A 13,389-nucleotide genomic window follows, 5' to 3' on the forward strand; every position below is an offset into this window, starting at 1 on the left:
TGGACGAAGGAACAAATCCACCAATCCATAAGCAACGTCGAGGTAATGAAAAATTTTGAATTCTCATTATCTAACGATATCTTGTGTAAGATAGGTGATTACAACAATGCCAAGGAATTGTGGAACAACTTGGCCAAGTTCCATGAGGGAAGCTCCAATTCAAGTCATGAAGAGGAGTCAAGTGAGTCAAGTAGCTCACTTCATGGAGGTAAGGAATTAGAAGTTGAGGGCTACTCAACATCTAAGGAAGAAGAGGAGGAGAGTTCTTCTTCAAGATTGGAGCAAGAAGAAGAAGCTTCTACCTCCGGAAGGGATGAAGGAGAAAGCTCATATCCACCCTCAACACTAGGTAACTCAAGCAATTTAATTTCTTGTAAATTACATATAATGTGCTTTGAGTGTAGGGAATATGGACATTACAAGAGTAAGTGTCCAAGGAGGATTAGGAAGACTCCACCGGCGCCAAAGGTCAAGAAAGCCGAAGTGTAAGGAGCACGTGGTGTGCTTCCAATGCAAGCGAAGGGGACACTATAGGAGCCAATGTCCGAGGGGGAGGCAATCTCACAAGGACAAGAGACCGAGCACGTCTATAGGGGGAGCTAAGGCAAACCCTAAGGTAATCTCTAAGGTACATTCTTGCAATTCTAGTAGGATGCATGCTAGTAGCCTTATTGCTATTGTCAATAATAATAAGCATGATAACTATAGTAACCGATACACGTGCTTAGGTGCCAAACATGTTAGCCTAGATAAGGACAATACTAGAAAAACCAACCCTAGAATTAACTCATCTAAGGTTAAGGAAAACCTAGGTAGGAATCCCAAAACAACTAGACATATGCCTAGGTATACCTCAAAGAAAAATGACAAATTAAAACTTGAGGTATTAGAAAAGGAAAATCAAGTCTTGAGGTCAAGACTTGACAACTTAGAAAAGGCCCTTAAGAATTTAGAGAAGTCAACTCAAGGGTCTAAGGGTCAGAAATCAAAGCCCAGGAACATGAGATGTTTGAGTCACAAACCTAAGTCTCAAGTGGTCAAGCTCACTTATCATAATGTTCCATTCGATTATGGAACAAGATCTAGGGCTAGGAAGACCATCACCAAGGTCACAAGGGGAGTCACCCCTAGAGTTGATCTTGATGAGTCCCAAATGACCAAGGCTTTAAAGCCTAGGAGGGTCATTAGGAGGGTTGCTAGGGAAGTCATCCCTAGTGAATATTTAGTGAACCCAATGAGCTCAAATAGGTATTGGGTTCCTAGGAGCGTGATTCCTTCACGCTAGATGGTTTAGGGTGTGTCAACCTTAATTGGATAGGTAGTTAACCTACTCATGGCAAAAGGTGGCATTTTAGGAATATTCAAGGTGTAATCAAGCCTTGAAAATGAAATTAAAAATTATTCCTAAGGTGATTAGGATGTGCCAACCACATTTGAGGAGTTTTCTAAGATCAATCTAATCGGCACATAGTGATCTAAAAATATTTAGTATATGATTTTAGGTCTATTACACTTAGGAATATAGAATTTATGGCAAAATGATCAAAATTATCAAAAATGGCAACTAAATCTAGAATTAGGTATTTTCTATACTTTTATATGTTATTTGCCATATATTGTTTGCCATATGCCATGTCATGATAATACTTAGGTTAGTTATATGTTATGCCTTATTTAAGTTTCATGCTTTATGGCATGACATCATGACATTGACACATGTTTTCACTTATGATATTATTTTATGCCATGTCATCATCTCTTGCATTTATGATCAATTAAATTGATTTAAGGATAAAAACTCAATTTGATATGGAGATCAAATTGTTGTTTAGAAAATGCATGAGAACTTAGCTTAAGATGACCTAAACCCATATCTCACATCAAAATTGACTTGGATGTGTTTGATACACCTTAGATGTGTGTGAGATATTAGGATTATGAGTTAGGATCAAGGTGCATAGTTCTTGTACCTAGATGAGCCTAATTCTAAATTGAGGATCATAGGGAAAGCTTGTGTACAAGTCATGTACATCTAGCCCTAAGATTGTGGTCCTAAATTGAATAGTTTAAAATCATTTCAAAATTGATTTGAAAAACCTTGATGAAGCTTTTCTAGTGATAGCATTCATCATTGAGCAAGTTGATACAAAGATGGATTAACCTTGAGCTATTTCAATATTTTTCGAACTTTGTATCAAGATTTGAAAATGGAAGTGATTTTCATAGAAAACTATTTTTCCATGATAATATATGTTATGAGAAATGTATCCTCAAAATTTTATAATTTTTGGAATTTTCTGTGATTTTTTAGGGGTTTCTGAATTTTGGGAGAAAAATCAGAAATCCCTATCAGAGATTTGTGGACCGATCAGAGGGGATACTGATCGGTCCTGGGAGGTCTGGATCGGTCACTGGACCGATCCAGGGAAGTATGGATCGGTCTGGTGACCGATCCAGTAAAGGCTGAGAGTGGCAAAATGCTGATTTTCGACTGATTGTCTGAAATTTCAGCTGGAAGTTGGTATTTTAGATTTCTAAAGGGTTGAAACTCTCCAATACATTGTTGGTGCAATGGTCAAGGGGGAGTTGATCTTTAGGGGGAGTTTTACCTATTAGTCAAGGGAGAGTTGACTTTTAGGGGGAGTTTTTACTCTAAAGACTTGAGTGATATGGGATTATCACTAAGTTGATTGTTGACTTTAGTATCAAGGGGGAATTTAAGGGTTTCAATGAAAGGTATGAGATTTCATTAGGAAGAAACTCTTGACCTTGATTCACTCTTTTTGATGTGTGTCAAAAAGGGGGAGAATGGGAGAATGTCCAAAGAATGTTCAAGGAAGAACATTAGAGTTTGGGGAGAATGTTCAAGGAAGAACATTGGAAAACCTAAATTAGGTTATCGGGTTAACCAACCTTGATTATGGTTTTTGTCAAACATCAAAAAGGGGGAGATTGTTGGTGCAACCTTAGGTCAAGGTTGACCTGGTTGACCTGACTCGAGTTGACCTGACTCGAGTTGTATTTTGATGTTTGACGAGAATAGGAAAGTTCTATTCTGATTTTTGACGAGAGTAGAAAAGTTGTATTCTGATATTTGACAGAATACAAACTTGGGAGTTTGTGGGTGCAATCTTTGGTCAAGGTTGACCTGGTTGACCCGAGGTGAGTCGACCTGATTCGGGAAATCCTGGTGAGTGAAGCCAGGTGAAAGTCCTGGTGAGTGAAGTCAGGCAAGGGAAAGTCCTGGTGAGTGAAGCCAGGCAGTTGGAAAGTTCAGTGAGTGAAGCCAAGGAAATTAGTGAGTGAAGCCAGGCGGGTGAAAAGTTACGGTGAGTGAAGCCGGACAGGGAAATCCGATAGGTCAAGCTGGATAGTGGGAAAATCCAAGTGAAGCTAGGAGAAAAGTCCAAATGAGTAAAGTAGGTCCAAGCAGGAGCTTGGCACGAGAAAAGTCCAAGTATGGAAACTTGGCATGGGAAGTCGGAGAGGGCTTGGGAGCTCGTTCTCCGAACTGTGGTCAGAGAGGGCTCGGTAGCTCGTTCTCTGGACCGGATGGAGTCGGAGAGGGCTCGGTAGCTCGTTCTCCGGACTAGGTCAGAGAGGGCTCGGTAGCTCGTTCTCAGGACCAGGTAGGGTTTAGGGCTGGGAGCTCTAAACCTGGATCGGTCTGGTGACCGATCAGTAACCAAACAGTGTGTTTCTGTGAATTACCTGATCGGTCTGGTGACCGATCAGTAATCATACAGAAGCGAAGAAGATCGGGAGAAGAAAGAGGGGGATCGGTCTGTGGACCGATCCACCTGAGTCCTGATCGGTCCACAGACCGATCAGAGAGTTGGGCAACTCTCTGTGAAGCGTGCTGATCGGTCTGGGGACCGATCAGCATAGGTCCTGATCGGTCCCAAGACCGATCAGAGAAGGTCTGGACCGATCAGGGTGGAGCCTGATCGGTCCGAGCCTGATCGGTCCAGCTCTAGCCGTTGAGTCACAACGGCTAGATTTCTGCTGTGTCTTCTGCCCTCTTCACAGGTTCGCAGGTTCAGGGATATAAAGGGGTCGAGTGCCTCTACAGTAGAGAACGACCTCTCTTTTCTTTCTGATCTTACTGCAATCAGAGCTTTGCTGAGCTCTCATTTTCCTGAAGCTTCGTGGAAGCTTCTTTCGGCTGGTTCCTGCTGTTGTAGGTGTTTCGTGAAGTTGCTGCTTCATCCAGTCGACGAGAAGGCAAGCTGTATTTTTACATTCTTACTGCCTTTGTATTGTGTTGTATCTTTGTACTCCTATCTTGCTGTTGCAAGAAGTTTGTGGCGAGGTTTCTCCACCCAGAAGGAGTTTCTATTAGCCGGTTTTCCGGGGTCTCATCCACCGACGGATTGATAGGCTTCGTCCACCTTACGGACACGCCGAGGAGTAGGAGTATCATCTCCGAACCTCGTTACATCATCGTGTTTGAGGTTTGATCTTCTCCACTTTCGTTTCTACTCTTTATTTCCGCTGCGCTAACCTAAATTGTAGGAAGAAACGAAAATTTGGGGTCGGCTATTCACACCCCACTCTCTAGCCGCATCCGAAGGTCCTAACAGTGACAACCTCCACTTCTCTTGCATCTTGCTCTCTGCTTTGTCCTTCCCCGTCTCCATTTTGGAATGGAGGGATTCTAACTCTTGCAGGCACATCTCCGCTAGAACTTGGGAAGACTCTGTGGTCTCCCAGGTGGCCTCCAATTCTAGCTTCAACAAACCTAGAGTTTGTTGGTCGACTTCTAGCTCCTTATGAAGAGTTGTTATATAAGCTTGGGGCTTCTCCAACTCTTCTTGTCGTCTCTTAGTGGCCTCAGCTCCTTTCTTCTTCCTCCGTTGGATGGTGTATTGTAGAGCCTCTCATTCTGACTTAAGGCATTGAATCTCCTCTGACAAGGGTTCCACCCATTCCTGTTGGGATCTCTCGTACGGCTAGAGAGGGGGGGTGTGAATAGCCGACCCCAAATTCTCGCGTTTCTTCCTACAATTTGTCAGCGCAGCGGAAAAACAAACAAGGAAACGAAAACAAGAAGATCAAACCTCAACGCGTCGATGTAACGAGGTTCGGAGATGATGCTCCTACTCCTCGGCGTGTCCGTAAGGTGGACGAAGCCTCTCAATCCGTCGGTGGATGAGTCCCCGGAAAACCGGCTAATACAATATACTCCTTGTGGGTGGAGAAACCTCGCCACAATATTCTTGCAACAGCAAGAAAGGAATACAACAAGAGATACAAGAAGACAAGAACAATGAATGTAAAAACACAGGTTTTCTTGCCTCCTTGCCGACTGGATTCGTTGAAGCAGCAGCTCCTCAGAACACCTACAACAGCAGGATATCCCAGTCGAGAAGCTCACGCGAAGCTTGCAAAGAAGAGCTCAACGAAGCTCAAGCACCGTAACAGCAGCTCTTTTTCCGAAGAGAAGAGGAAGAAGTTGTCGCGCAGCAGCCTCGACCCCTTTATACTGCGAAGAAGGTGAAGAAACTAGCCGTTGCGTCGCAACAGGCCCGATCGGTCTACGGACCGATCAGGCCTATCTTGATCGGTCCCGGACCGATCGATTAGTGAACATACACGTACTGTCGATGCGTGGGCGATCGCCACCTGTGGATCGGTCCACGCCGATCCGCTTCCGACATCGTCTCTGATCGGTCCCCAGATCGTGGACCGATCAACCTGCCTTTCTTTTCGCCTCTGTTCGCTTGCTGATCGGTCACCGAAAATAAGCATTTTAGCACGCCCGATCGGTCACCGGACCGATCGAGCAAAGTTCTGATCGGTCTGGTGCGATCCAGAGCTTGGTTTTGCCCAAACCAAGTTCCAAGACTTCAAACCAATATCCGGTCAACCTTGACCTATTGGTACTTCATCCCAAGCATCCGGTCACTCCCTTGACTGCTAGAACTCCTCGCCAGTGTCCGGTCAATCCCTTTGACCTACTTGGACTTTCAACACCAGTCCGATCATCCCCGATCCATCCGGATTTTCCCTTGGCTTCACTCACGGGACTTTCACCGCTTCACTCACCAGGATTTCCACACCGCCTAACATCCCAGTTAGGACTTTCTCACCGCCTAACATCCCGATTAGGACTTTCTCATCGCCTAACATCCAGTTAGGACTTTTCCACTTGGCTTCACTCACGGGACTTTCCAACTGCCTAACATCCAGTTAGGACTTTCCCAGCTTACTCAGCTTTCCAACTGCCTAACATCCCAGTTAGGACTTTCTCACTGCCCGGCTTCACTCACCAGGACTTTTCCCGTGCCAAGTCTCCATACTTGGACTTTTCGCGTGCCAAGCTCCCTGCTTGGACTTTTCCAGTGCCAAGTCTCCATACTTGGACTTTTCCAATGCCAAGCTCCCTGCTTGGACTTTTCGCGTGCCAAGCTCCCTGCTTGGACTTTTCCAGTGCCAAGTCTCCATACTTGGACTTTTCCCGAATCAGGTCAACCAGGTCAACCTTGACCTAAGGTTGCACCTACAATCTCCCGAACACCTATTCTTGTCAAACATCAAGAATACAACTCTCTTCTCGTCAAACATCGTCAAACATCAAAACACAACTCGAGTCAGGTCAACCAAGTCAACCTTGACCTAAGGTTGCACCAACAATCTCCCCCTTTTTGATATTTGACAAAATCCAAAATCAAGTTAGGTTAACCCGATAACCTAACTTAGGTTTTCCAACCATCTTCCAATGTCCAATGTTCTTTTCTTGAACATTCTCCGGACATTCTCCCCTTAGGTTAACCCGATAACCTAACTTGGGTTCTCCAATAATTCTCCCCCTTTTTGACACACATCAAAAAGAATTCCAATGTTCTTCCTCGAACATTCCTTGACATTCTTCCCCTAGCTTAGGTTAACCCGATAACCTAACTTGGGTTCTCCAATAATTCTCCAATGAACGCTCTCCCCTTTTTGACACACATCAAAAAGAAAAAGAGGGTATCAAGGTCAAGAGTTTCTTCCTAATGAAAGTCCCATACCTTTCATTGAAACTCTTAATTTCCCCCTTGATACTAAACTCAACAATCAACTTAGTGATAATCCCATATCACTAATCCTCAAAAGTCTTAAGGAGTAAAAACTCCCCCTAAAAGTCAACTTCCCCTAAAAGTCAACTCCCCCTTGACAATTAGGTAAAAACTCCCCCTTGACTATTGCACCAACAATGTCTTGGAGAGTTTCAAACCTTTAGAAATCCACAAAACCCAACTTCCAGCTGAAATTTCAGACCAACAGCTGAAAATCAGAAACTGGCACGCTCTGATCGGTCCCCAGACCGATCAGAAACCCCATGGATCGGTCCCCAGACCGATCAGGCCTTCACCAGATCGCACCAAGCTCTCTGGTTCTTACTGGATCGGTCTGCAGACCGATCAGGACTTACCTGGATCGGTCCCCAGACCGATCCAGACTCTGATAGGCAGATTTCTGAAATTTCCTTCCCGAAATTCAGAAACTCCTAGAAAATTCCAGAAAATTCAAAAAATTACGAAACTTTGAGGATACATTCCTCATATCATATATTATCATGGAAAAATAGTTTTAGATGAAAATAACTTCCATTTTCAAATCTTGATACAAAGTTTGAAAAGTTTTGAAATAGCTCAAAGTTTCAAAAACTTTGTATCACTTTGTTCAATGATGAATGCAATCACTAAGATGGCTTCATCAAGGTTTTCCAAATAAATTTCAAAATGATTTTAAACCTTTTAATTTAGGACCATAATCTTAGGGCTAAATGTACATGACTTGTACACAAGCTTTCCCTATGATCCTCCATTTCTTGAATTAGGCTCATCTAGGTACAAGAACTATGCACCTTGATCCTAACTCATGATCCTAATATCTCTCACACATCTAAAGTGTATCAAATCACATTCAAGTCAATTTGATGTGAGATATGAGTTTAGGTATCTTAGACTGAGGTCTCATGCATTTTCTAAACACAACTTTGATCTCAATATCAAAATGTGTTTTTCATCCTTAAATCAATTCAATTGATTATTAATGCAAGAGATGATGACATGGCATAAAATGGTATCATAAATGAAAACATGTGCCAATGTCATGATGTCATGGCATAAAGTTTGAAACTTAAATAAACATGACATAAAAACTAGCCTAAGCATGATCATGACATTTCAAATGATAATAAAATAAATATGATGTCATGGCATGGCATATGACAACCAATCATGGGAAGTTAGCACAAATAAAATACCTAAATTCCCTATCTAAGTATCCTTAGCCTTAGCTAACTTAGAATCTAACCCTAGATTGCCCATATATCCCTAAGAGACAACCAAAATCCCAATTATGGTATTTCTCTAGGTTTTCTTAAATTGTGCCAAATGAGATTAAAATCGATATTTTTCAAATATGGCACAATTTACTCTTTAAGGAGTAAATAATAATCCTTTTTCAATTTCAAGGGTTATCAAGACCTTGAAAATGCTCCTTGAGTGTCAATTTCCTCAAAGTTGGGTTAACTACCCTTCTAATTGGAGTTGACACTCTCTAACCCATCTATGGGATAGAGAAGATGCTCCTAGGAACCCAATACCTATTAGAGCTCATTGGGTTCACTAAATATTCACTAGGGATAACTTCCCTAGCAACCCTCCTAATGACCCTCTTAGGCTTTGAAGCCTTGGTCATTTGGGTCTCATCAAGGTCAACTATAGGGGTGACTCCCCTTGTAACCTTGGTAATGGTCTTCCTAGCCCTAGGTTTTGTTCCATAATCAAATGGAACATTGTGGTAAGTGGGCTTGACCATTTGGGACTTAGGTTTGTGACCCAAACCTTTCTTGTCCTTGGACTTGGGTTTTTGACTCTTAAACCCTAGAGATGACTTCTCCAAGTTCTTAAGAGCCTTTTCCAAAGTATCAAGTCTTGACCTCAAGACTTGATTCTCCTCCTCTAATACCTCAATTTTTGATTTGTCATTTTTCTTTGAGGCATTCCTAGGCATGTGTCTAGTTGATTTGGGATTCCTACCTAGGTTCTCCTTAACCTTAGATGAGGTAATTCTAGGGTTGGCTTTCCTAGTGTTATCCTTATCTAGGCTCACATGTTTGGCACCTAAGCATGTGTATCGATTTCTAATGTTATCATGCTTATCATTATTGACTAGTGCAATAAAATTTCTAGCATGCATCTTACTAGTATTGCACGAATGAGACTTAAATGATACCTTAGGGTTTGCCTTAGCTCCCCCTATAGAAGTGCTCGGTCTCTTGCCCTTGTGAGGTTGCCTCCCCCTCGGACAATGACTCCGATAATGTCCCCTTCGCTTGCATTGGAAGCACACGATGTGCTCCTTGCCCTTGCGTTTCGGAACTCCGGCTTCCTTGACCTTTGGCGCCGGTGGAGTCTTTCTTACCCTCTTTGGACACTTACTCTTGTAATGTCCATGTTCCCTACACTCAAAGCACATAATGTGTAATTTAATTGAACTTAAATTGCTTGAGTTACCTAGGGTTGAGGGTGGATGCGAGCTCTCTTCTTCATCCCTTTCGGAGGTAGAAGCTTCTTCTTCTTGCTCCGAACTTGAAGAAGAACTCTCCTCCTCTTTGTCCTTAGATGTTGAGTAACCCTCAACTTCTAATTCGCTCCCTCCATGATGTGAGCTACTTGGCTCACTAGGCTCCTCTTCATGGCTTGAAGTGGAGCTCTCCTCATGGTACTTGGCCAAGTTATCCCACAACTCCTTGGCATTGTTGTATTTACCTATCTTACACAAAATATTAGTAGGTAATGAAAATTCAATTGTTTTAGTTACCTCATTGTTGATCGTGGATTGGTGGACTTGTTCCTTCGTCCACTTGTTCTTCTCTAGAGGCTCTCCTTCTTTATCCATTGGAGGAGTAAACCCTTCTTGTACACAAAACCAGTTCCACATATTAGTCCTAAGAAAATACATCATCCTTACCTTCCAATATGCGAAGTTGTCGTTGTAGAAGGGTGGAATGGTGATGTCTTCTCCGAATTGATCCATCTCTAGCTTTTGCTCCCACGGGTGTGAATCCGATGAAGAGCGACCTCGCTCTGATACCACTTGTTGGGATCTCTCGTACGGCTAGAGAGGGGGGTGTGAATAGCCGACCCCAAATTCTCGCGTTTCTTCCTACAATTTGTCAGCGCAGCGGAAAAACAAACAAGGAAACGAAAACAAGAAGATCAAACCTCAACGCGTCGATGTAACGAGGTTCGGAGATGATGCTCCTACTCCTCGGCGTGTCCGTAAGGTGGACGAAGCCTCTCAATCCGTCGGTGGATGAGTCCCCGGAAAACCGGCTAATACAATATACTCCTTGTGGGTGGAGAAACCTCGCCACAATATTCTTGCAACAGCAAGAAAGGAATACAACAAGAGATACAAGAAGACAAGAACAATGAATGTAAAAACACAGGTTTTCTTGCCTCCTTGCCGACTGGATTCGTTGAAGCAGCAGCTCCTCAGAACACCTACAACAGCAGGATATCCCAGTCGAGAAGCTCACGCGAAGCTTGCAAAGAAGAGCTCAACGAAGCTCAAGCACCAGAACAGCAGCTCTTTTTCCAGAAGAGAAGAGGAAGAAGTTGTCGCGCAGCAGCAGCCCTCGACCCCAAGAAGAACAGTGAAGAAACTAGCCGTTGCGTCGCAACGAGAACCCTGATCGGTCTACGGACCGATCGGGCCCTATCGATCGGTCCCGGACCGATCGGTTAGTGCACGAACCTTACATGCGTACTCGATCGATGCGTGGGCGATCAAAGCTCGATCGGTCCACGCCGATCCGCTTCCGACATCGTCTCTGATCGGTCCCCAGACCGATCCCATGTCCGATCAACTGCCTTTCTTTTCGCCTCTGTTCGCTTGCTGATCGGTCACCAAAAATAAGCATTTTAGCACGACCGATCGGTCACCGGACCGATCGAGCAAAGTATCCCTGGATCGGTCCGGTGACCGATCGAGCTTGGTTTTGCCCAAACCAAGTTCCAAGACTTCGAACCAATATCCGGTCAACCTTGACCTATTGGTACTTCATCCCAAGCATCCGGTCACTCCCTTGACTGCTAGAACTCCTCACCAAGTGTCCGGTCAATCCCTTTGACCTACTTGGACTTTTCAACACCAGAAGTCCGATCATCCCTGATCCATCTGGATTTTCCCTTGCCTGGCTTCACTCACCAGGACTTTCACCTGGCTTCACTCACCAGGATTTCCACACTGCCTAACATCCCAGTTAGGACTTTCTCACTGCCTAACATCCCAGTTAGGACTTTCTCACTGCCTAACATCCCAGTTAGGACTTTTCCACTGCCTGGCTTCACTCACCAGGACTTTCCAACTGCCTAACATCCCAGTTAGGACTTTCCCACTGCCTGGCTTCACTCACCAGGACTTTCCAACTGCCTAACATCCCAGTTAGGACTTTCTCACTGCCCGGCTTCACTCACCAGGACTTTTCCCGTGCCAAGTCTCCATACTTGGACTTTTCGCGTGCCAAGCTCCCTGCTTGGACTTTTCCAGTGCCAAGTCTCCATACTTGGACTTTTCGCGTGCCAAGCTCCCTGCTTGGACTTTTCCAGTGCCAAGTCTCCATACTTGGACTTTTCCAATGCCAAGCTCCCTGCTTGGACTTTTCGCGTGCCAAGCTCCCTGCTTGGACTTTTCCAGTGCCAAGTCTCCATACTTGGACTTTTCCCGAATCAGGTCAACCAGGTCAACCTTGACCTAAGGTTGCACCTACAATCTCCCGAACACCTATTCTTGTCAAACATCAAGAATACAACTCTCTTCTCGTCAAACATCGTCAAACATCAAAACACAACTCGAGTCAGGTCAACTCGAGTCAGGTCAACCAAGTCAACCTTGACCTAAGGTTGCACCAACAATTCCCTCATCATATGCGCATCATGGATAGCTCTGGCTTCTTCGCCCAACTTTTGGCCAACTTTTTCTTCACAAAAGAGAGCTCAGCTAGGGCGCTAGTGGGGTTGGCATGTAGGTCCTTCAAGCGAGTGATTTCGATGTGTGCTGACCTCAAGTTGGCGTAGACAATGTTCCAAATGGTATTAAAATATTGGAGTAGGGATTCTAATTCCGTGATCCGAGCAGACAAATCAGGATTACTTCTTGCCTTGGGAAATCGACTTCCAAGCATGAGCAGCTTAGACAAGCAATCTGCTTCTGTCACAAGAAGCTCTTCCGCTAGTACGTAGGAGGACATGTTCTTGGTAGATTCCTCTCCTTCAAACCATCATATAGCGGACGGGACATACAAGTAAGGGACAACTACGACCCCTTAGACGATGTTGGTCTTGGGAGTATTGTCAGGACAGGGAGGATTACTTTTTGGCCGCCAATCGACTGGAAAGGACCCACTTCTGCGGCAGTGGAATCTGCAACCCCCTCGGGCTCAGCCACTTAGGCACATTCTAATGGAGGGGCTAGTGAGGGGAAGAGTCGAACTGCCTGCTGGTTGATGTTCTTTAGGCCTCATGGAAGATGACTACAAGAGACAAGCAGGTGAAATTGACCCCAGTTAAGGGTGGACCAAGAGAGGGGATTCATCTAGGTCACGCAAGGAGCTTAAGGGGTGACTGAGGATTGGGGGCAGGTCCTCTTGAAGTTCATCCAGGCGGCGGTGTTTTCGGATAATCCATAGGGGACTTTCGGACTCTTCTTCGGAAGCGATGGGGTCAGGAAGAGAATATGCGACCATCGAAGCTTTTAGTTTTTACTGAGTAGGGGGGACTTGGGTGGAGGTTCCAACCGAACTCAAAATGGGAGGTGCCATAAGATTTGATAAGGGTGCTGTTTCAGTGGACAAGTCGATAATCTCGACTTGATGAGTTTCCAATTCTTCCCTATACTACTTGATTTTATTCAGAGAAGCCTTTAACATTATTTCGATTGTCAAAAAGAAAGAAGTCTCAATTAAAAATTACAAATATAGAAAGTAGTGTGAAACTTACCAAAGGAGTTTGTAAAGGAGCGGGAATGGGGCTTAGCCCAAACAAGCGAAGCAATTCTTCCTCCTGTGAAGCACAGCGAGGAAGTGAAATTCAAATAGCCAGTGAAGGTAGAAGCTAGTATAGTGGTAAGATAAGGCAAGACACCATTTGGTAGGCCAACCACAGCCAAGAGAAAACTAGGGTTCATGCCGTCGGAGAGTGGAAGGTGGAGATGGACTCCGGCCGGTAGAAAAAACACCTCATCATCAATTTTCTTGGGATAGAAGTAGTGAAAGACTCGAGAAGTTATAGGAATATGATATAAATGGAAAAGAATGACAACCCTAGTCAAGTGATCGAACGAATTGGGGTCAAGTTGGGAGAGCAGGATGGGAAAATATCGGTACACCAC

The sequence above is a fragment of the Zingiber officinale genome, chromosome 9B (assembly GCF_018446385.1).
Source record: "Zingiber officinale cultivar Zhangliang chromosome 9B, Zo_v1.1, whole genome shotgun sequence".
NCBI lineage: Eukaryota > Viridiplantae > Streptophyta > Magnoliopsida > Zingiberales > Zingiberaceae > Zingiber > Zingiber officinale.